General features: G+C 39.1%; 1 protein-coding gene across 5 annotated transcripts in view; it reads right to left on the reverse strand.

Annotated features, from left to right (window-relative positions):
- The window catches only part of LOC134535968 (dual specificity tyrosine-phosphorylation-regulated kinase 2), a 574108-nt gene that overhangs the window by 125210 nt on the left and 424085 nt on the right, over positions 1-24813 (reverse strand). The gene's annotated exons all lie outside the window — the stretch shown is intronic.

Raw genomic sequence — 24813 nt, forward strand, 5'->3', positions numbered from 1 at the left:
CAGAAAGTGGGATATCGTATGGCTTTCATTTGAAGAGCACCAAAATAACTAACGTAATTAAAAAAGGCTGGTTTAAACCAAAAGAACCTGGTAAAAAAAAACAGGTTGTTTGGTTTTTTGAAAAAGTTTGTTTTTTCCCGACCCCGGTAGCTACAAAAAGCCCCATTTAGACGAGACGCCCACGAAATAAGGAGACCAAGGTGTTTACCCCCAAAAATTATTCGGTCAAAATAACTTATTTTAATCATATGCGACTAACAAATTCTTGTCGAATTCTAATCATAAAAATAAACTCAACTAACACACGCAAATGCACAAAGTTTCTACCCGAAATCGATATCATCGAAGTTAATTTGCACTCTCTGTATCGTAACGGATTTTCCTGTGGCTACGCACATTTTACCCCCAACTAGTAACAGTCTAGACTCTAAAGTAAATATAGGAGAGCAGCAATCGCTGCCATGGCTAGCCAATACCCTGGGGCACGTATTTATAGTGAAAAAAATCTGACATATAATTAGACTGCAATAATTGTATGCACACACCAGCAGTTACTACCGAGTGATTGGCGACCTTATACAAGAGAAACCACTGCCTTATTTGACCAGGCCATTACGGAAGCGTTTGCTTCCGCACAAAACTGCAATGTATCGTGTGCCGACAGTTGGCACGTATACAGGAGAAAAAACTCGACCAGTCGCGAAACGCAAGACGTTGCTACAGAGTTTTACCACACAGCCGGTCTCGAAATCTTTTCGCGAAAAAGACATGCCCCTACCAATACCTTTGAATATATATACTGTATAGAAGTCGCCAGCCCAGGTTAAAAATTCTAATACGGTTTTGAGGTAGTTGGTTAATTCACCGCCGCAATCGCCACCATCTCTACGGCATCGACTTGTGGTGGTCCCTAGCGGACAAGTGCCGAACTCTTCAAACACCCCTTCCCCCTCCTGTTGAACGACCTCGAGCTGCAGTGAATGAGGGATGAGGGGTGCGGGGAATGACAGCGGGCGACAGTGCTGCATTCTAACGTCTACACAACAACTAAGACCATACAGGGCGTTACGGCAGCGCACTGCAGCGGTGAAGTTCCCAAGCTGCTCGTTTTACGCTCTTGAAAAACGTAGAGTAAATCCTATCCACTCGCGACTTCTATACAGTATATATATTCAAAGCCAATACCCATTTACAGAATATGGTCGAAACCACTCATGTAAGGCGCAAGGGCTCCATTCTGAGACGCGCTTGAGTGTTCCCTAAACCAGACCCAGCGGCAGACAGATTCGAATTTTGGGAGGAGCGATTTGGGGTGAATTGGAGGGGGGAGGGCGAAAGATAACAAGAGCATTTTGATGGGAGGTATGGGATACTTATCATTTAAATGGGGGTTCAGAAATGTAGAAATGTACTAACCCCTTAGGCATTTATGATGTCTTGGAAATACCTTTTTATGTCTAAGTAGTTATTTTTAGTTCTGTGGTGGGAGGGGATTAATCACCCCTCCACCCCTCCCACAAAACCGCCACTCACCAGACCCCTCCTAACCCAACTTAATCACAACGATAACACTTAGTTCAAGTAAGGTGTCAGCGAAATAAATAAAAAATAGAACCAAGCGCACTAAAATGCTATTCAAATACGTTAGGAGATTTACTATAATTTTTGTGAAAGACAAAATCGTGGTAATTATTTAGAACCGGGTATAAATAATCTCTGGTACAAATTCTGGTACACGTACCGTACATCTGGTGCGTCTGGCAACACTGGTTGCCAGAGTTGCCAGATCGTAGATTTGTCCAATTTCGAAGGCATTTATTGAAAGAAAAAAATTATAAATGGGGCAAAGTGTTTTTTTTTTTCTGTTTAAATAATAGAAATTGACCACACTTTTACGTTTTTTGTAATTAAAAATAATAATATCTCTTTATATGGCCTATCACAACCGACTGTCGTACACAGCACTCCAAAAGTGTCGAATAATATTTAAACAAGTCTGAATTAGAAGCAAGCACAAGCACATAACACGTCAAAAATGATAAATTCCCATCTGTGGGCGGCAAATGCTTAATATGTCATTAAAAATCCGTCCATCTACATTCCACGTGACGTTTTAGAGCTAAATGGGACATTCGCTTAATTGAATTTGGGTATTTGCTTACTCGCAAGACTGGCAACTGCGTGCAGGTGGGAATCCCGCGATTCATCGAACCCGGAGCAGTCCTGAACATATACAAATTTCAACGCTTGCTCGTTCAACATCGTGTTTAGAATTTTTTTTTAAAAAAAGCAAAGTTTTATACACTTTACGATTTCAGAGTCTGTCTGGTGAAATCTTTCGTTTTAGTTACGCCCATCAGACGTGCGAAAACATAGTGCTCCTCCCCCTTACCCCTATCCGAAAAAGAAAAAAAAATTGGCGTGGGCCCGCCAGGCGCATTAAAAGTGAAACTTCACGGACAGATATAAGAATGCATAATAGCGTACGCAAGTAATCAAGTCTGGGCGTAAGTATGAGCGTGAGTAAGTTTGGGCGTAAGTATGCATGTTATCCAGTATGCGAGTAAAGCCAGTATGCAAGTGAGCAAGTATGCAAGTGTGCGAGTGTGATATAATGCAAACATTTCGTCGAGCCCCCACCACCCTTCTCCTGATAATTACACCTTTTCTACATTCTGATGACGCCATAGCCTGTTGTAAATAAATCATTGGCTGATCCAAAAGACGGGAAAAGGGGGGGGGGACGTGAGGCATGGCAGAATGTGAATAATGTGATTAAGTTTTAAATGATCTCCTAATTCCGCCGTGGACGCGCCCTTGCAGGGAGACCCGGGGCCAGTGAGAGCCAGTGGGCGGCGCAGGGGGCCGTCGCACCCGGCCAGTCGGGAGACAAAGGCCTCTCTCCCGCGGGTTGCGTGGCCGACCTTCGCCCGACTGCGCGCGCGCGCGGGCTTTTAACGGTCGTTTTACGGGAGGCGCCCACGGCGCCGTCTGCCGCCTCCGCGGGGAGACACGACTACCCGCGCCGGCCGGCGATAAAAACTAAACAAGCATCCACGAGTGTCCACGTCCTCCTCAGGCCTGTCTGCTGCAGTCCTTGCGTCTTCTGCACGTGACAGGGGCGGTTTTATAGCTGGCCTTCGTTATTTTGATTTATTTTACGGATGAGAAACTTGCCATTTGAATTTAACTGATAATCACCGGGTGCATACCTCGAGAAGGAAGGGAGAGGCGAACGGTTGCATCGCGTTATGGTGAACACGCTGTTTCACTCGCACGACAAACATAAACACTAAATTATTATATCTAAAATGTTTTTTTTTTTTGGAGACCTACTTCTTTGGGCGCGTTATGGAAAAATGCTGAAAAACGAAATTTTACGATGCATGCGCAGCATCTAACAAACATCGACAGGATGAAAAAATGGCTACATACAAATAAAAATTATAAATGTGCTTTTAAATAATTAACTTTTTGAATACTGGCCCATAGCATTAAAAATATTTATCTATAGTGAAAATTATAGACAGAAATTGGGTTTATAAACTTTTTCAGGTTATAAAAGTGAGGTTATGTTCTCGTAGGCATAATTTACTTGCATCATAAATTATTAAATTGTTATTTATTAAATGATTAAAATGGATGTATAAGAATAAAGATTATGTCTATTTATTAATATAATTATTAATGAAAAATTACTCTATTATTTTACTAAATTGAATAATTAATTTTATGCACATGTTTAAATTAGTATTTAATACTCAGTATTTACTTAATTTTTTTACTTAATTTTATTTATACATTACCAACAGTATTTATAATATCATTCCAGTTCTTGTATTATTTTATTTCTTGTAATTATTTGCATGTAAAATTAAAATTAGTTTTTAATACGCCAAGCAAGTCCTATCACTTCTAATGCGCGTAAGTAAGTACACGCATACTTTTTTTATTACATTCGATAGTTATCTGTGTTTAAACGTTTTTATCTTTATATTTGAGAAAAATATGTTTAATTCAAATTTAACTTTCACTGTGATTTCACGGAGCAATTTAACTGACGGAAAACCTTTATTACACGAATGATAATAGTCCAACCGTCTTTCGAAAACGAAATACTGATGCTCACTGAAATTACGTGGCGCCCGCTACACGATGATAATAGAACTCGCCAAACGGAAATTCTGTCGCACCCGTTAATTTTGTCGCGCTGACGTCACAGAAGTATCGAACGTGATTGGTTAGGAAATTAATTCATTCGCTTCGCGTCCATCGCGTCGCGCTCGTCGCGCTATTTGGGATTCGAGCTTTGTTTTAAGGCCGTATGTCCAGTTGAACGTCATTACTTCATATTTACGTTAAACAAGGTAAACCCTTCCAAATGTCTGAGTGGCTGAACTTCCACAAAGTGAATATATATAATACGTAGCATACGTTTTGCATAATTTGTTGGCAAAGTTGCATTTTTAACGTTTTAGTGCAGTATGGCTAAAGAGAATGAAATAGAATATAAAACTGGAATTTTTTTTAGGTTTAAAGTCATTTTTACTGGCTACTATGTGATACGGTTTAATATTATTTTTCAGAATGAAATCATTAATTACCCCCATGATTTTTAATTCCTCGGAATTTTTATGATTTTAAAGGGCTAAATAAAATGAAATAAAGTTTTTGGAAATAAATAAAAACCATACCATGCAGTAGCCACCGGCATTGCCTTTAAACCCAGAGATTTTCAGTTATTTATTCACTTTGTTCTCCTTGTGATGTCCATACAGCACAGAAATGTTATAAATTCAACTTTGCCAGCTGACAAGTGAAAGTATGGTTTCGGGTTAAACTTTTAGAAATAATCCTTGAAAAAGGATTGACTAAAAAATTAAAAAGAAAAAAACATGGCGTGTGAGACTTTCATTTCAAGTTATGACTTTATATTTACGTTAAACACAGATAAACTTAAAGATTTTTGAATTGTTTAACTTTTACTAAATTGAAAAGATAGACATCGCAAACTATTTGCATAATTTACTATCAAAGTTACATTTATATTGTTTTTGGGGAGTGCAAATGAGGATAATTAAATGGAGTTAAGAACTAAAACTTTTTTTTAGATTTAAAGGCAATGATACTCGTTCCTTCAGTATAGGGTTTGCATGCCAACTACAAAAACTTAATTTATTTTGCTCAGCTGCCAAAACATTTGAGCCAGGTAAAATTAAATAAAATTTTCTGAAATAAATTCCAACCGTTTCTTGAAATAACCAGTAGAATTGCTGTTAAACCTAAACAAGTTTTAGTCCTGTGTTGATTGTCCTTATTTGTACGCTGCAAAAAGTTATAAATTTAACTTTGGCAACTAATTATGCAAAAAGTCGGCGATGTAAATATTTTTCAATTTATGGTAGTTAAATCATTGAAAAAGTCTACATGTTTACCAGCATTTAACTTGAATACAAAATAATTACCTAAAATGTTACTCCCTCCCCCCTTCCTTCGCCCAAAGCATAAACGCTGTCGGAAATAACAGTAAAATGACGGACTGTTCAACGGAGAAAGCGCCTCAGATACGCAAAGAGCTCTTTGTATCTCTACATAACGGGATTTTCGTAGAAACTACACCAGGTTTGACTAATAGTTCTGCGCTCCGTTGTGAACAGGTATGAACATGCACGTGGTCTGTAATTAGTTTTTTTTAATGTGAAATTCACAAGTTTTAGAAGGTTTTATTTAGAACACAAAATGGTTCTCGAGAGATTATGTTTTAAGTGATTAACAGTAGACGCAAATTTACAAAGGTCCCTGTGTAATTTGTAACCATTGTTCTTCGTAAATTAAGGTGAAAATTTTTACCAAGTTTAATGCCAAGAACAAGATGTGAGGTTTCTGCCACCATCATGTTTCCTAAATGACAAAGAAAAAATTTAATAAAATACTTTTACGATAACGTTAGCGCATAGGATCTCCGGTAAGACCTGTTCACTTTATGGTTAATATCCATACGAAATTACAACACTGCACAAAATTATAATCGTATGTAAATTTTAAGATTAACGGCTAATGAAACTACTGTCATAATATGGCTGCAGGTCAATAATTCCACTGTCGTGCGGACTGGATCATCTGTGCGAGTCACGTGTCGAAATGTTCAATCACTGAACTCTTATGCATATGAGTATGGGCGTGAATTCTTCGCGAAATAACCTGATAGCTCCTTAGATTGCAATAGGTATGTCCGCGCTACCGAATATTTATTTGTGATTTGCAAGAGAAGCCATTGCCTTATTTGGCCCGGACGCGTTTGCTTCCGCACAGGATGTCCGTAATTGGTGCGCTGACAGACAAACCCAGACAACCACGAAACACAGGTAATGCTTATAGAGTTTTTAAACACAGCTGGTCTGGAAATCTTTTCACTAAGAATACATGTCCCTACATATGGGCTATGCGGAAGTCATGTAGAGCTAAAACTGTAGAGCAAAAGAAAAATATGGGTGCGTGCTGCCACGCGCGTTAGAAGCGAAACTTCACAGATAGAGGGCTATGTAATTTGTAGTTTACACACATTTTTTAACACGTGTAATAGTGTGCAAGTATACAGGCGTACATGCGAGTGTACAGAAACGTGTGAACGTATGCGAGTGAGCACGTATGTCAGTGCACAAGCGTTTAGACAAGCAAGTGCGCAATCACACGAGTGCACAAGTACACAAGTACGCAAGTGCGCTAGTACGCATCTGCGTAAGTGTTCTATAACAAACATGACCTCGAGCGCTGCAGTATTTCGCAAGCTAAAATAGGATGATATATAAATAATCGGCGCTGCACTTTTCGTTACCCTCTGAGTGGTACACTTGTCGTCAAACTCTGATGACGTCGTCACCTTAAATAAAAACCCACCCAACTGTAAAGAAGATTCACTTCAAATATCATGCAAAAAAACTTGCACGAAAAGATTCCAATTACCTTTTAATGTACCTACAATTTGTGAAACTACCATTTGGAACCCCATGCAATTTTGGAATAATTGCGTCACGGAAAATATTAGGCACTTACGTCAGCGAGTAGTCACCTTCGCCGCGAAATGCTATATGCATATACGAAGCTAGCAATCGCGAAAAACACAAAAGTTATTATATTCATTCGCTACACAGTCATAGTGCATAGAGATAGTTTGTTTTCGGTTTCATATTCTATTATTCCTTAATTGGTAACTATATTACATACACTTCACAGGGTTATTTTTGTCATTAACATTATTACAGGCCTTTTTTATACATAAAACTTGTAATGTTCATGGAGGTTTGTGGTACTGAATGTTTTATATGCATTGCTTCAAAATTCATTTTTTAAAACTTAGATTTAGAAGGAAAACTAAGACAAAACAAAACCTTATATTTGAGATTATATTATTAAATAATATTGGTTTATAGGTAACTTCATGGTTTATTCTTTATGAATTGATATTAGTATATTGTTACGATGTAATATCTACAATTCCAGAGATGAACTCAACTTCCACTCAACGCGAAACCATTCAAGGCCACCTCGAAAATTTAAGAATTGAATGTTTCGGAACTGATGTGTATCAGTCTTTCCATTTAAAGCTTAACTTCAAACCCAATATAACACTATCTGCCATACGTTTTATGCCAAACCAATAATTTAGAGTGCCTGCGTAGACTTCGTTCGTGAATTTTCTTGCTAACAGATGTAAAAAACGTTTGAAGAAATACATTATGAAGAGTCTCCATTTTTTTTACATTCGTTTAAATTATACACAAAATTTAATTAGTGTTACTAAAATGGAGTCTCAAAATACATATTTGTTTGCACGAAATAAAAGAAGGAATAAAATTTGAACCGAAGATAACGTTATTAGAAGTACAGAAAATAGATAAAGTTTATGCAAAATTATAATGCAACGTCTTATACCTCCACATAAGGAAGCAAATTATTATATCAGAAATATGTGTTAAGGGGCCCGCCTCGTCAGGGGTGTATGTGTGTTAGTGAGGCGGGACGATAAGCGCGACGCTCGCCGGTATTTCTAGCGTGGTATAGCCTCTACGCGCTAGGCTCTGAACTGACGCGCAGTCTACTCGTCGTCACAGGATAACTGTGAAATTTGAGCGGTGACCGTAACATTATATGGCCGAGAAATGAAGATAAAGGTGTAATACAAGTCCCTTAAGTGCTTTCAAGAATCTGTACTGGCTGTTTTACGCCTAAAAATTACTCTGAAAACATGCGTTTTAGCCATTTTAACTCTTCTAGAAATACAGTATAAAAACATGATCCAAAATTAAAAGTACTTTTCGGGCCTCAGCGAACTCTTAAATGCTTTTCGTAAACATACCCCACTCGGATATCTCGAGTAGTTTTGAAATCGCGTTGTTTTTCCTGAAGCTCTGCGCACCGTATGTGTGACCAGGTAGGCGGAGCCCTTAAGAGAAGCCTAATTAGTGTATTTAGTACCCGAGACACGAAAAAAATGAAAATATTCTCCAATGAGTCGATGTCGACCAAACTTTTAGTAATAATTAATTATGCAATTAAAACGACAGTAAATCGTCTACATATAGATATATGTGCGTATCACAGGTAGGTTTTCCATACCAGTATATGTTTGAAACAAGTGTTTTCCAAACTTATCTTCACAGTTATAAATAAGTCGATTAAGGGGATACAATAAAAATCTTGTTTATAATACCACACTGATATATGGATGAGCGGCCAATCCAATTGTGCCGCTTGTTACTTTTCTTACGGTCTTCTAGGGAATCGTGCATGACAGTTGTGACGGCGAGAGTGCATTTGATACGCGTGTGAAGGTCGACTGAGTGTGTGTGCCAGATGCACGCACGCACACACACATACAGAAAACCACACAAACAAACAGCCACAAACACAATCACAACAGGAATAGGACAGCTGGGCACTGAAATTTCGTAATCCTTCATACTTCTATTCATCCTTCATAAAATCCTTCATAAACGACATGCCAACAATATTTTTTTTTTGTTTAGTATTGAAAATTTGCCTTCGTTGAGGTAGAACTCACACATTTAGAGATTTTCAAAATAGTGTCGTACTACTATAGTTGAAGTCGTAACACCTCCCTCCCCCTCCCAAAAAAATCCGTACCTACTAAACGCCAAGGAACTTCACAGGGGAAACCATTTGTAGCAGACAGTCAATATTAACTTCAGGCAATCAATTTCATTATATACTTTGTTTCAGAGAATACAAATTTTTAAAATCAAACAACAGACTGTTGAAAACGAAATGGCGTCTTGCAGTTCCTATCTCTCTCTAAATATAAAAACAGTTTTTTTTTTTTTCGGAAGGATAAATACAGAACTATTTTATTCCAGGTTTCCATTTCCATCGGTTTAAAGTATTAATGCAAATGGCCATAAGAAATGTTGCACATTCATCAATAGGTGAACCCGTTATTAAACATCAGGTCCTAACGACACGCACACCGACACGCGAGTCAGTCTTATTCGTGTCTCGGACAGTCGAGCAGACTTTCTGCAGAGGTGACTGCAAGTGATGTGTCGTTCGTGAACGATTCCTTCAAATTAACGTATCTTCGAGAGAACGAAATCAGATGATTCGTTCGCTATGTAAAGAATCGATTACTCGACAGCTGAACACGATTCGGGAGAATATAAAACGCAGAGAGAACGAGAAAAGTGAACCGGCAAGTGTGATTCGTTCGTTTATTGAGTCGTGACGTCGGGAGTCGAGTAATTAGAGCTAGACGTCTGGAATTTTAAATATCCGAGCCTGCAACAGGCCAGCCGCCTAGACGTGATAAATACTCGAATGGATCAACGAGTTATGACTCTTCAGGTGTTCCAGATCCAATCATCGGTGGTCATAAATAAAAGAACGAAATGAGCTAATGTTTTTTAACGAATCATTACAAGGAACTGATTCAAAAGAATCGATTCGGTAAATTGAATCGTCTGGCCATCACTGGGACTTATAGGGACTTATAGAGAACCTTGCTCCAATGACATTCCATTGCTGATTCTGGATTTATTCTGCAGTTTTACTCTAAATGGCTGATGAAATCTGTTAATTCAAGGGTAAAATCAACTACGCCCAAGAATTATAAACAATGAAACCTATTAAAAAAATGGTCCGCATATGAAACATTGCAAAAAAAAAATGAATTTGTCGTTATAATAAAAGAATTGAAAGAATAAATAAAAACTTTTAGGGTAAAAAATATACATATACATATATTTATTTATTTAGAGGAGAAGAGGGAAAAATTAGGTTTTAAAAACTGAAAAATTAATTTTGTTACGATCTAAACAATTAACGCACTTTTTTTAAGTATCTTTTAATGCAGGATCGAATAAATAAAAAATATTGTTTTTATTTACGACGTTTCCTACCAGAGAGTGAGCAGCACTACCCTGCATCTAGCCACCACGATAGACATGCATGTTTGGGCTTACTTGTAAACAAATGTATGTGTCTTTTGGTTGGATGGAGTGTTTTTTACAGTTATACTGGCCAAACGCAGAACCAGTCTTGGCATAGGGAATCGGTCCATTTCCATTTCTTTCTATACTGAAATCACAATGGCGCGACGTGATGGACGCATCCTGGATAAAATAATATACTAATCAATTGCGTTCGACACATCCGTGACGTAAGAGCTGACAAAAGTCGCGGACGCGTCAGACTTAATCAGAAAGACCACCTAATTACATCGCGTCGCAGGCGCCGATGTTACTGGAATGGGCGTCAGAATGTTGATTCCGATATAAGGTTTACACTGGTGCATTGGTAATACTATATTATTAATTTTGTAATTGTCGAGGTTTTTACTTAGTTTATCTGTGGAATCTTTGAAATGTGCTCATACACTTTTCCGAATGAAAATTTAATTCAACACATTTCTCTCAAATATGTCGATTAAAAAAACCCTGCCAGAATTGTGGTATGGTTGGTACGTAACGTAGTAATATCTTAAAGTCGCATCGCGACCGTTGCGATTTTGAGAATACATTGTCATTATACGACCCAGGAACGGACGCCACTTGTCAATGTTTACATCTTTTTTTTCAACAGTTATGTTGTTGAATGTTGTCATCATGAGTCGGTGGTATACATTTTTATGCTGGAACCACAATAACGAAGTTGACAGCAAAATATCGCTTCAATGTGAACAAACGTTTTCCACCCACCAAAATAAAAGATATTATATTAAATGTTTATTGCTGTTACGTAAGCACCAAACATACGAAAGCTCGCAATTCTTGCAAGTATTTTTTAATAGATATGTTAGAGATAATAATTTGTTTTAATTCAAATTTAACCTTCAATAACTGTAAGAATATTTTACGTAGACAGGTTTCAGAGTTCCCACACACAAATTTAGTAAACAAAACCTTAAAAATACAAGAATAATAATAGAATTATCAGTGTACCAGTTTAAACATGTTTCTGAAATAAAATTCCGACATGCATTTTAGAGACACCGCGCCCGCGAAGAGATTGAAATATGTATATATATAAAAAAAATTCTAATTGGACGTTCTGTCGCGACCGCCATTTTAGTAACGCTGACGTCATAACATAGACGTGTCGAACGTGATTTGTTGGACATCTACGCGTCGCCGCCATCGCGCTGTTGTGACGCCATTCTTAGTGTACGACCGCCACACGCGTGTGCAAACCACTCGTTTCACACGGGCGTAACTCTATAGGAAGAGTGAAATTAATGACGTAATGCTGGCGGCCGAGAACCTCCGTGGGAAAAGACCGACCCGCATCCCCCCCCCCCCCCAGCCCCCGCAGCTCGTCATCCTGCTGGAGCCGACCCAGATTGCAGCTGCGGATGTTCCCAGCCGTCCAGGCCGCGTGGTTCGCCCGAGTCACTACTGCGTTTTGTTGTCTAGCTGCGGCGCCCTTGTTTACATTCTCCCCCCCCCCCCCTTTTTTTCCTTCAAGGGCTCCGTCTACCCGGACACATGTGCGGTGCGCAGAGCTTCAGGAAGAACAACTCGATTTGAAAACTAGAAGATATACGAGTGGGGTCTATTTACGAAGGCCGAGAATTAGATTTGTTTCCGGATTGAGTTTTTTAAATTGTATTTTCGTAGAAGAGTGGACAATGTCTAAAAAGGCGTGTTTTCGTAGTAATAACCGGTACAGATTCTTGAAAGTACCTACTTACGGAACTTGCATTACACCTTTATCTTCATTTCTCCGCCATATAATCCTACGGTCACCGCTCAAATTCCATGGTTATCCTACGACACCAGCGAGCGTCGCACTCATCATCCCGCCTCACTGACACACAAACACCCCGATTAGACGGGCCCCTTAATCCATGATCGAGTTCCGTAAACCTCTATCCTCGCCAGAGTGCAGACTGCACACACGTCAGTCTTGCAGCAAGTTGGGATAATCGACCACAATGCCAACATTTATACACAACTCCCACCGCCAATTGACGTAAAATTCGGGTCCAAAATATTATAACCGTACCCAGCTACCACACTATCTATAGTCTAGGCTCTTCCTCATAGTTCGAAGTGACTAGCAAACCAGTAATGAAAATTTCCCTGACTTTTCCAGGTTTGAAAAAATATATATTCCCTGAACACTGATAGTAGGTATTTAGTCGGCAACAACTACTAAATAATTAAAATTCAAAATAATGATCCTTACACACACTATTTAATCCACTATTGCAACAGGCAACTAGACATTATTTTATCGCACTACTTCAATGCGCATGGTCGAAGTGCTGATGTAGGTACTTGCGCGTAAAAAGGAATGTGGAGAAACTATTTCGTAACACTTAAGAACAGGTTGGGAATGGGGAAGAAATGATGTGTACATGGAATCAGTATAAATCAAAATAATTCTTTACTATAACTGTAATATTTTCATTAAATATATTCCTTGACTACCTAATCCTGATTTTTCGCTGACTTTTCTCCGATGCTGAATATCTTCTGACTCTTCTAGATTCTCCCTGTTTCCCTGTTGCTGGCCACCACGTGGTTGCATTCGCTTCTTCCCTCGCGAAGTCCACCTTTCAAAGGAAACCACCAGCAGAGGGTGGGGGTAGGGCCGGTCAGAGAACCCACCTCTACGCGTGAGCAGCCGACCTATGAAACCTCACCGTACATCACTAAAAATCTCGCTGACCGCCAAGTGAAACATTTTGTCTTCGAACGCACTGTGTATTGATGGGCAGAACGATTCACTTTACGGAATTGATTCGTATGATGGTTCATTCAAAAGATTCGTTCATTTCGTTATTTTAGTTCCGACCACCGACAACGGGATTTGGAAAACCTCAAGACTCAACTCGTTCATCCATTCGAGTATTCGTTAAGTCTAGGCGGCTGCCATTGTTATTGCCGGCTCGGATATCTGAAGTTCCAGAAGTCTGTTACAAAAAAAAATATGCGGGAACACATTTTAAAGATCTCGCAGATAATTTTAATAAACGAAATCTAGAATGAAATGCATTACTTGTTGGGTCGCCAACCCTCTCTCTGATTCATTTTGTGTTACCCTTTTTCTTTGATCCAATTACCGTTTGCTCTGACGAACAGACGGACGCTGAGGTTATACTCCCGACGTTGAGTTGTTTCACGAACGAATCAGACTGGCCGCTTCACTTCTCTCGTTCTCTCACGAAACGTGTTCAGCTTTCGAAGAACCGTTCATTACACTGCGAACGAGTCATGTGCTGTCGTTTGCTCGTAAGATTAGTTCATTTCTGAAGGACTCGTTCACGAACGACACTCCACTAGCACGGCTCAGTTGGTTGGCAGCTGTGCGCGCAGGCACTGCCGGAACAATGACGGGCTGTGACGTCGCGGGATCACGGTCGAATCAACTCCGAGGGCCGACCCGGCCTTGGGCGTCTCCGCCTGCTTCTTGCCCGCGCGAACAAGAGGACAGAGTCCTCGCGTCCACGCGTCTCGTGTTCCCTCACCCGACCGCAGCGGGGAGGCCTGGTGTTTCAGTGTCACGGCGCCACGCCCCGAGCATGTCTTAGAGACATTTCAAACAAATACTACCCATTGTAGCCGTTTCCATGGTGCGACCTTCGGAACATTTTCCATATAGTTTTTCGTTTCATGGTCCATAGACCCCAAAACCATTGTCAACTCAAAAGTGAATACATACATATATATGCGTGTGTGTATATATATGTACACATATATGTATATATAATCACAATTTTGTGGACACGAAAACTGTCGCAATTTTTCACTAATCACTTCCAAACTGATACATAAAATCTAGTACTGAAAAATCTCGGTTGAGTTCGTTAATGGGCTACATCCGACCAAAGGTGTTTAAATGGGGAAGGTTTTTTTTAAAAAAAACAACAGATAAACCACTGTAACTCTCATAATATGGAAAATATCACATACGTTTAAACGTATTCTAATTCGTAGGATTAATAGCAAAATATTTTGTCTGAATAAGTTTTTGATAAGACCAACCATAACTGCAAGGGGTTTGAAAAAACAAGGGTTGGAGGACAAAATAATCATAACTCCCTTCGTAGGCACAACATATAATTCGCACTAATTATGTATTAATCTTATAATTTATATCTAAAACTTTTGTCTGTCTGAAACAATTTTTGATTAGACGAACCATTGCTTCAACGGGTTAAAAAAATAAGGGGTACAATTAAAAAAAAAATTCTTTACTCCCATATTAGGTACACCATCAAATCCTTTCAAATTATTTCTAGTTCTTATAATTTTTACTTAAAACATTTTTTCTGAAACAATTTTTGGTAATACAAACTATTACTACAAGGGGTTGAAAAAACCTGGTGTTGATATAAGAAAAAAAAAACTTCCCTACCATGTACTCTAACGAATTAATGTTTATTTTTGTTTCAATTGTGGCCGGCAGGGCCACATTTTTACTTGTAATTTATTTTTGTTGCTGGTCTCTAGTTTTATATGGTTTTTTATTTCACGTATTTTTACGCCTTTTTTAATTAATGTTAATTTATCTGTAAATTTTTTTAATTATATTTGTTTCTGTTAATTAGTTATACGCCGTTTGGTAGCTATCGATTATGAGTTTAAGAATATCGATTGTGTTTCACGTAAATACCACTTGGCGAGCGCCCGGGGGTTGGCTGATGACGTCAGACATTCGGCTTGCCGGGAAGGAAAAAATCAGCTGGGCCGGAGAGAGTTTGTGGCGAGCGACCGTCGAGGACAGAGCCATGTGACGGCGCGGACTGGTGTGCCGGACGGCAACGGGCGACGAAGAGTATGGGGATGGAGGCTCCACGCTGGGGGACAGGGCCATGGTTTGCCCTGTGATACTGGACTTATCAAGGTAAAGAGAGGCCGCAATTTTGATTTTTACCCTCGTGGTGCTGCACTGGTTTTTGGCAAACCTAGTGAACTGTGTATTTTCCCATACTAAATTTTATTTGGACGGAACTTTTATTAGCCAGTTTGGTGAAGAGGCCCATTTGTTTCACACGTTGTTCCAGTGTGGGATTTTTTAAAAAAGGTCGCCCGTTTGCCTGTAGTTGTAATAAAAGTATAAGTTTGGAAGAAACGAACATTTTGCAATTTGTTTTTGAGACTTTGTCTTCGGAATTGGCATACTTAAAGTTGCATTTAGCTAATATATCAGCTTGTGCAGTATTATTAAAAGTATGCGATCGGTATTGGACTACATGCGCAGCCTGATGTTGGTTGGTGCGGCCATTCTACGTTTTTATGAAATCATTGGCAAGTTAATAAAGAAGTAAGACTTTGTTTGAAGTATATGATAAAAACTTCGGTGGTAACATAGTTATGTTACGTGAAGAGTTTTTGCTACATTTCCCTTAAAAAAAAAATAAGATAATTTTTTTTTGGTCATCGTTCACGCCTTTGTGAATTCGTACCTATGGCCCGGCGTGGCATTAGACTCTGGAGTTGGTGAGGAAGGTCAGGAAGCCAGCGCACGCCTAGGATATTAACTTTGTTTTTTTGGCAAGTCTTTAGCAACGAACATCTGAAGAAAGACTAAACCGTTGATTGAGAGTTTAAGAACTTTATTTAAATAATTTGTTTGTACTTCAGTATTATTTTTGTAGATTTTTTATATATTTGTATTGATTGTCTTGTTTGATTTTTGGTATTAGGGCAGTCAGTAAATTTTGATATTTTATAGTGGCCACGCCTCACGCCCTTATATATTTTTATACTTGTTGTTATCAGTATTTATATTTTTACGATTTTTTAAAGGTTATTGTTAGTATCGCAAATGGGGATAAGATGCTGCCATTATTAACGTCAGCTTTTGTAACTAAGCTTGTATGGTTATGTATAGTAAAAATTATTTTTGCAAATTTCTATTTTTTAATAACATACGTCCAAAGTCTTGCCTCTTGTTTGTTTAATGGTTACTCTGCTATTATATCCTTTAAATTTTTTGGCCTGACCCCTGGGCAGTGGTGTGGGGAATTTATATTGTTTAGCTTTTTATGCCTGGTTTTAATATTTATTTTTTCCCTTCGCGCCCAGAGTGAGTCGGGGACGCAACCCCTCTTCCAATTAAGGAGGAAGAAGGGTTACAACCTTCGCCACTCTGCTTGGCAGAGACTTTGGACTTTTGCGATTTTGCTGACTTTTTTGATTTTTTTAATAATGGCAGTTTCTTGGATTTATAAACTTCCCAAAGAACAGGTTTACGCTAATTTGCAAGCAGCGGGAGTAGAGAGTGGTCTGGAGGATGACATTGATACCTTACGCAGGAAATTAAGTACCCACATTAAAGAAAGGAGGAAGAAGGGTTACACAATATATTTAAATATTGTTGAAATATTTTGTCCATAGTAAATTTTATGAAACAAATCATTACTGCAACATGGCGGACTCACGTGTTTCATTCGTATCTATGTATGAAACGTCATGGTAGCAAACTATCTTGGAACACATTTTGTTCACATTGGTCATAAAGATAAATAATAGCAACTTAATAAGTACTTGAGAAAAATAAAAAGGCGGTTCCATTTTTGGGCGATGGTGCTGCTATCTCTAATATTTATGCCGTAACAATTGTATCGATTGATGCGAAACTTTCGCTAGAATGCTTTGGAACCAGTTTCTAGCCTTGCGCAGGGCAAAGTTTAATAAAACAGTTGCCGATCTGTTCCCTTACCGGGATTTTGTTTGGACATGTTCTGGAATACGGCTCACGAGTTAGGTTACGGTTGTATCCCAACAAGGCAGTGCTTATTCGTTACCTTACCCGAACTTCTTAGAAAATCACCCTTTTGATTAATGCAAGGCCGCCAGCGCAGTGTCTAGTCCTTTCACGGAAGATTTAATCGGTGATTCTGTAAAGTATCTTGTCACTATCCGACAGGTCAGCAAAAACAGCTGAAATTCTTTATGATGCACTTTTTCAAAGATCTTGTAGGCTAAAGGGTCCTTTAAGGAGGTACCTATGCGGAAACAACCTATACACTGTGAAATGTTTTTGTAAATATAACTGAAATAATCATGCGAAATAACAGATATTTGTAAATTTGTACATTTATATGAAATAAGCAACTGTATCGCTACAAAAAATGTTTCGCAGTAATGCTGAGATCTGATTATTTCCCGGGAATTTATGCTTTGTGTTGTCCCAGTACCTACTTAGTTAAAGTTATTTGTAAACCGTTCAGTGGATAGCTTTCGAATACTAACTGCGCACATAAATAAGCATGATAAAACAAAAATAAAGTCAAATTGTTAGATATTCGCTTATTCTTTCTATGGTTAAAAAAACATTATACTGATATCAATCATCAATCAAAACTTAAAAAAATAATGCGCAAGTTTTCATAAGCGTGACAAGAAATATGCAGGATTATCTCTAAAAAAGTATTTCGTATATGGAAAAATTACCACAGCGATGTGTTGTGCAAATTTACAATATTTTTTTCCTGTAGTAATAAAAAATATTTCTTAGCAACTAGATTTAAAAAAAAACCTCTTGTGTTAGTACAAAAAAAATATTCTGTGTACACGCTATATGCCCGCAAGTAAACCCAAGCGCAAAGACGCGTGCGTGCGACTGACATAATGAAACATGAAAGTAAAATTGCCTCGGCTGTCGCACTTTCCACGACCGAGCTCGGTTATGAAGCATCGCACTTTTTGAAGTCGGCGATTGCTAAAGTGAGTAACGGTGCTCACACAGGAAACCATTAGTTCCAGTTAGGTTAGATACGACTAATCGTAGACTTGTTTAGACACGACGCCCGCCGCCGCAATGCAAACTAACTAGATTTATCGAAGTAAAAGAGTCACTTACTGTTTTTAGCACTTCAGTATAAATTACAATATATCACTTCACGGCTTACCTATTGCATGAATCTGTGTGTGAAATGTGTGAGTGAATGCTATTAACGTAATTACACTTATTTTTTGTATTTCTCACATCAACCACGTGTGTGAGGTTTTAGGCCTACCTTTAATTTAATTACAGCCTAAATTTAATTTACAATACTGTGTAAATACGTTTGTTTACTGGCATGCTAGATATCTTAACATGAACTCTACCTTTTTCATGGTAAGATTGTTAAGGGCATGTATTTTCGCGAAAAATATAATTGCTCATTAGACTGCAATAAGGTATGCCTGCGCCGGCGATTGTTCCCTTGTGATTTGCGGCCGTCTGCAAGAGAAGCCATTGCCCTGTTTTGCAGGACCATTCAGGACGCGTTTGATTTCACAATGGACGGCTATGATTGGTGTGCTGACAGTAGACATTTACCTAAAAAAAACTCACCCAACCACGAAACACAAACAATTCTACAAAGTTTTAACACAAAGCTGTTCTGAAAATATTTTCGTGAAAAATACAGTATTCTGTAGACTGTCATAAATAAATAAACCTATTACTTCATTACATAATCCCCTACCACGTAGCTTACCAACTAACCCCTATTTTAATGACAAGATTTCATAATGACAAGTTTTCATTCCTTACACTAAAGTTATTTTTACGATCAGTTCTTTTGTTCTTGTTTCTGGTTATGAATAATTATAAATACGGAATCCCATCTAACCGGCCACCTGACCGCACGAATACAAGGCCTCAGTCACATAGGCTAATATAGTGATAATAGATAATGTGATTGCGCAATATGATCACTATCCTGGCTGAACTCGACGCTTCAGTGGATATGCAGAATTTGACAACTGATTATTGTAACGTATTTTAAAAGATTGAACGGATAGGACTAACTGATCAAGTATCAATTATTATATTGTTAACTTTGTGGCAAACCACGGCGACTAATTTATATTATAAAATGATAAAGAAAATATAACAACATTTTGGTAATTCAAGCATACATAAGTATGTACAATATTACACAAAAACGTTCCAGTTTAGTTAGTACAGTAAAGATATCGCCAAGAATTCCAATAGGGGGTTAATTTTCTTCTATCAAAACTAATAACCATAATTCTAAATTGTTTTCCTTTGACGCGTCTGATACTCGGGTGTCTCAACAGTTTAATGTATAAATCAGTCCCACACCGAACCATAAAATATTATTTTGCCTTGACCCGAAATAAATATCTCAATAGACATTGCGGGATGAAGGATCCTCCTTTATAACTTACTTTGACCACAATAACGCACGACATAATAATATATCAGGGTGTATTCAATACTGGGAAAACTAATTTTAGAACTTTGAAATAAAACTTCCTTACAACCTTTTTAATATCGCGGGGTCATTCATGTGTAAGAAAGATAAAACATAATGAAAAATATGTCTGCTATTCCGAGGAACGTCCCGAATGTTATGTTAAAAATATAAAACATTTTCAGAGATAATTTCCACTTAATTTTAATTGGAAAAGTCACCAACTATTTATATATACTTTAATGTGCTTCTATGAACTGAAGCATTAAAAAAAAAATTGCAAATTTTGCTCTGTATTGTTTGGGACGTTTAGTGACCACCAGTCGTTCAGTTCCGTTTATTTTCTTCGTGGCTTCCGTGATCTGAAGACGATATCCCGTGTCACAGATGCCATTCCGCGAACCCGATACCAGAAACTGCCTTTGTTGTCACGCACAATGCCTCCCTGGAGCCCGCGGGCAAGGACAGAATGTCCACGCCCGAATGAGGAGAGGGTAAAGAGGAGGAGAGTGGAAGAGAAGTAGAGGAGGGGGGAAGAGAGGATAGTGACCGGGTCAATCACGTGGTCTGCAAGCAATCGCCCCGAGCGTCCACACAGCATCGCCCGGCGACAAGGGATCGCCGGGTCCCCTCCCCCCCACCCCCTTCAAAGGGCCCATCGCCGCGGCGGGCAATCTGACGTCACCAGCGCTCCCTATTGGCGGTCCACGTGACGTCAGAGCGCGAGGGCGCGGGCGGACTAATGGGATCGATCACGCGTCCATCTCTCTGGTCGCCGACGGGGAATGCGAAATACCCGGTGTAACAATTACTGTCGCCCGCCCCCCTCCCGCCAAAGATCAGTCGCGATGTCGGAGCGAACTCGTCGATTTTCACACAGCCTCGCGACTAGCAATCATAACTGGAAATGGTGTCGACAGCGCCAACGGATTCCATATCTTTTGTGATGGGTTGTCAGTTCAATTCAGAGCTAGCATTCCCTATTAATCGAATGTGACTCTTTGTCTCGATGTTTTTAATACAGCTTTTATTTTACCCACCCTGAAGCTAAAAATTTGCAGAATTTTTTTTTCTTTTAAGAACTCAACGAAAAAAGACGAATTTCGACAGTGTTGACAAATTAGTAGGTAAATGCACTCAAATTTTGTTGGAATGAGTTACCCAGACCCAATATATTTGTCCAGGCAGAAACTTTCACGTCAAAATTTCATTACTTTCTTTCCACGACAAGGTAGCCTAACAACCAATCTAAAAACCTTTTGACCCAATTACAGCCACACAAACTGCTATCAAGCAGTAGGTATGGTGAATAAGAAGTTTTAAGCTGAATTGTTTTTAAATTACAAGAAACAAAGAATACAGAAGAAAGGCGCTGGTGATATGAATAAATTCGCCAAACAGATCGACATAAATTTAAGTCCTTGGGGCCCCAAAGTAATTATAAATGAAGATTCAAAATGGAATCATAACGAGAATATAAACGAATACAATGCTCAGCAAGAAGTTTGAATGCTTGAAAAAAAAAAACAATCACGTATATAAATACAGGAAAAGAATTTTCAATTAGAGCACTCAAACTCCACGATGCTTGGAGACTGCTGTCGAGAAGTTGTGGTTAATTAAAGAACGGTAAATTCCCCAGAAACACACATACAGTCGGCTATCTTGTGTTATAGAAAGATCGCAACCAATACCAGCAAGGATTTTAATGAAATTAAAACACAAGAGCCAAGAGCTAACCTCGATAACGAGCTAATTCATGTGTTCTCTATAACTTAGAATTATTTTTAATAAATCCGAGCGTTTAAAATATATCCAAATTGTGTTATTAACTAAATTTATGAACGCAAATCACACATAGTTTACGCACCCACCGCTAGAATACGTTGCCGGAACAGCTACTTCAACTAACGAATCGTTCGTTTTGCAGTGCGAAAGATTAAACTATATATGAAACTGCTCCAACAAAAAGCGAAAAAAAAAAAAACTCAACCGTGTCTTTTTTGATGTGTTATAGCGTGGTTTTCGAAAACGCAATAATGACTTAATTAGTAGAATAATTTATATAATTCACTGTAGGAATTCGTTTGGACTTCGGCGAGTACCTACCTATAGTTGCTTCGGTTCCAGTGCACCTTGACTGGTTTTGTTGTCCACTTAAAGGAATGGAAACGAAAAATTTCTTCTGAGCTGGTTTCCCGGAAGAAGACTCAACAACTACGATAACAACAAACTACTAGCGGTACCAGGTCACAGAGTTCAGCCATGACTGGGTGCTGTGACGTATTATTTGGAATAGAGTCACACGCGTGACTAATGTGATGTCTTGTGAAAACTCGTCGATTTATAGTAAAACTCATTGTCTTTCCTATAAGAAAGTAAGAACGATTCCCCTCCCCTTTCCCCTAAAAAAAAAAGGTTGAGTCCAATCACAAGGAATACCTGCACAAAGCGGGCTATGTGTTGATAAGTAACTGCAATTTTTTTAACGGAGTTCGGTGATTATGTAAATTTAGCGTTTAGTGTTTTAATGTTGTAGCTCAGAAATCGCTGGCTACAGACCCCTTTTCCCCCTTCCCCGAGGGATTGTCCAATCTTACCAGTCACCCACTTTCGCCTCACCACATGTGAGGGGAAAACCACGAGGTGTGGTTGATTCCCTTACCAGCCCGCCCGTTGGCGGTTGCTACCTTCTAAATTAGGAGAAACGGTAGAAAGGAAGGGAGAGTGGCGGAGGGTCACAGTTAGAAACTGTCAGTGCGTGACATTCAATAACGTAGGCCTACGGAGTTAAAGCCAATCTTTACCTTACCATCGCCATATTGCAACATCCAAAACATTGCGCAAATGGTGCTCGACCACGCGTGAAGACAGTTAGTAAGCATGTATCAAAATATCCCTCACCTCTCCGAGCACACATACGGTGTGCAGAGCTCAAGCATTTAGAATACGCTGAGGTCGGACGAGTAATCCTGTTTCCCTATTTCTTTTTTAAAGTGTATTTGTGGAAGAGTGAAAATGGCTAAAATGCGTGTTTTCAGAATAATTTTTAGACATGGAACATCCGGTGCAGATTCATGAGAGCACTCGAGGGACTTGGGAACCACACATAACTTAGAAACACACAACTTAGAACAGTCATAACTTAGAAACCTCTAAAAAAAACCACGTAACTTAGAACTGTCATACGTTAGAACGATCATAACTTAGAAACACCCAACGCAGAACCCCCACAACTTAGAAACGTCGTAACGTAGAAAGTCATAACTTAGAACTATCCCAACTTAGAACTGTCATAACTTAGAAACACGTAACTTAGAAACACACAACGCCGAACCATGTAACTTAGAACTATCATAACTTAGAAACACACAACTTAGAAGATTCTATCTTGTGTTTCTAAGTTATGTGTTTTTAAGTTGTGGCAGCACACCGAGGGACTTGTGTTACGCCTTCATTTCTTCTTCATTTCTCCGCCATATAATATTATGGATACCATTCAAATCTCAGAAGACTGCGCGCCAGTTATGAGCCTTGCGATTAGTGGTGATACCGCAATAGATGCACTAGCTAGCGTCGCACTTATCATCCCGCCTCATTAACACAAATATCCCTCTGGCTAGGTGGCCCCGTTAAAACTTTTTCCACGATGGAAATGCTAAACTTCACTGATTTTTTTAGGAGTCTTACAAACATGGCGTATACCATCAGCTGGGAACCCTTAAAAAGCAAACCATTCAGCCCTGCCAACCAAAATCTCCATAAAACTAGGAAGTCACCCCTTTCCTCCGCCAATTACGGCCAATTAAAGCGGATCATGAATCACTAGCGACGATTAAATCAACCATCAGTATACCGAAGGCTACGGAATAATTCGCCGATTTGTATGCGGTTGTATACAACAATGCTGGCTGCTTTACCTACGCCTTGACCTTACGGCTACAACCTCCACACGTCTCTTAGGTAACACGGAAAGCTTGAGACGACAACGCGCTTGCCTTCCAGGTGCGTGCAAGACGTGTGAAATATGCACCTTTAATGCACCGTTCAATAATTTCCATGCACCTACGTATGCTTATAACGTTATGAATGGTCAGGAGAGGACATACCATGGCATAGTCGGTTACTTTCTACCTCACTATCACCATATTGCAACGCCCACAACATTCAATAAATGTTGCTTGACCACGTCTGATGACGCGCATTCATTAAGTCGCAAGTTGGAATGCAAACCTTTCACACTCTCGCACTGTGTTCATGATTGGACTGCAATTATTAGGACACGCCCCTTTACGACTGTGAGGAGAGAAATTAGCAAATAAGGTAGTATTAATTAACAAGGAAAAAAAATGTTCTCGCTAAGAAATCAACCAATGGGAAAGAAAAAATTGGTAGATCACACCTATGACTTTGAATTCTACCCTGAGGCTAGACGAATACGCGAAATTTCCGAGCATCTAGTCACTGCAATAAAATAAAGCCCTTTAAAACTGTTTTCACGTATAAAACACTTGACATGGCCACCCCTTGTTAATGTAGACGACTAGAGAATACTACTTTCAACAACACATATTGTCTATTGTTAGCACTATTCATAAATTCTCATACGATGATAAAGAAAGATAATTCCATTAGACTCTCATGCCTTGAAAAATCTTCGTATGTTGAAACTTCTCCAAGAAATCGCATGAAGATTTAACTTTTTTTTTCTTTCCCTTAACGGATTTTCATTTCGGTGTTTTTTTCCATGTCGATCGAATTCGGCTTCACTACAAACTATATACATTCACACACACGTGCACTAGGGGCTCGTGGCATTAAATTTCGTACTTAAAAAGTTAAGTCTGGCAGCATCTGTGTCACTGTGAATCCGGACATTCCATAAGTAGGGGGAGAAAAGATGGAGTTGAAAAAGAACGGGGCGGGGGGTACAACAGCCTCTGCTATCCTGTAACACAAGATACGGGGAAAGGAAGTATAGCCTGAACGGAAAACACGGGCCCGCGGACGAGGTCGTCTCCCTCGACCAGCGGCGCAGGAATATTAGCCTACCTGCGCACACATACGGTGTGCAGAGCTTCAGGAAAAACAACGCGATTTCAAAACTACTCAAGATATCCGAGTGGGGCCTATTTACGAAT

This window comes from Bacillus rossius, chromosome 1, assembly GCF_032445375.1.
Source record: "Bacillus rossius redtenbacheri isolate Brsri chromosome 1, Brsri_v3, whole genome shotgun sequence".
Taxonomy (NCBI): Eukaryota; Metazoa; Arthropoda; class Insecta; order Phasmatodea; family Bacillidae; genus Bacillus; species Bacillus rossius.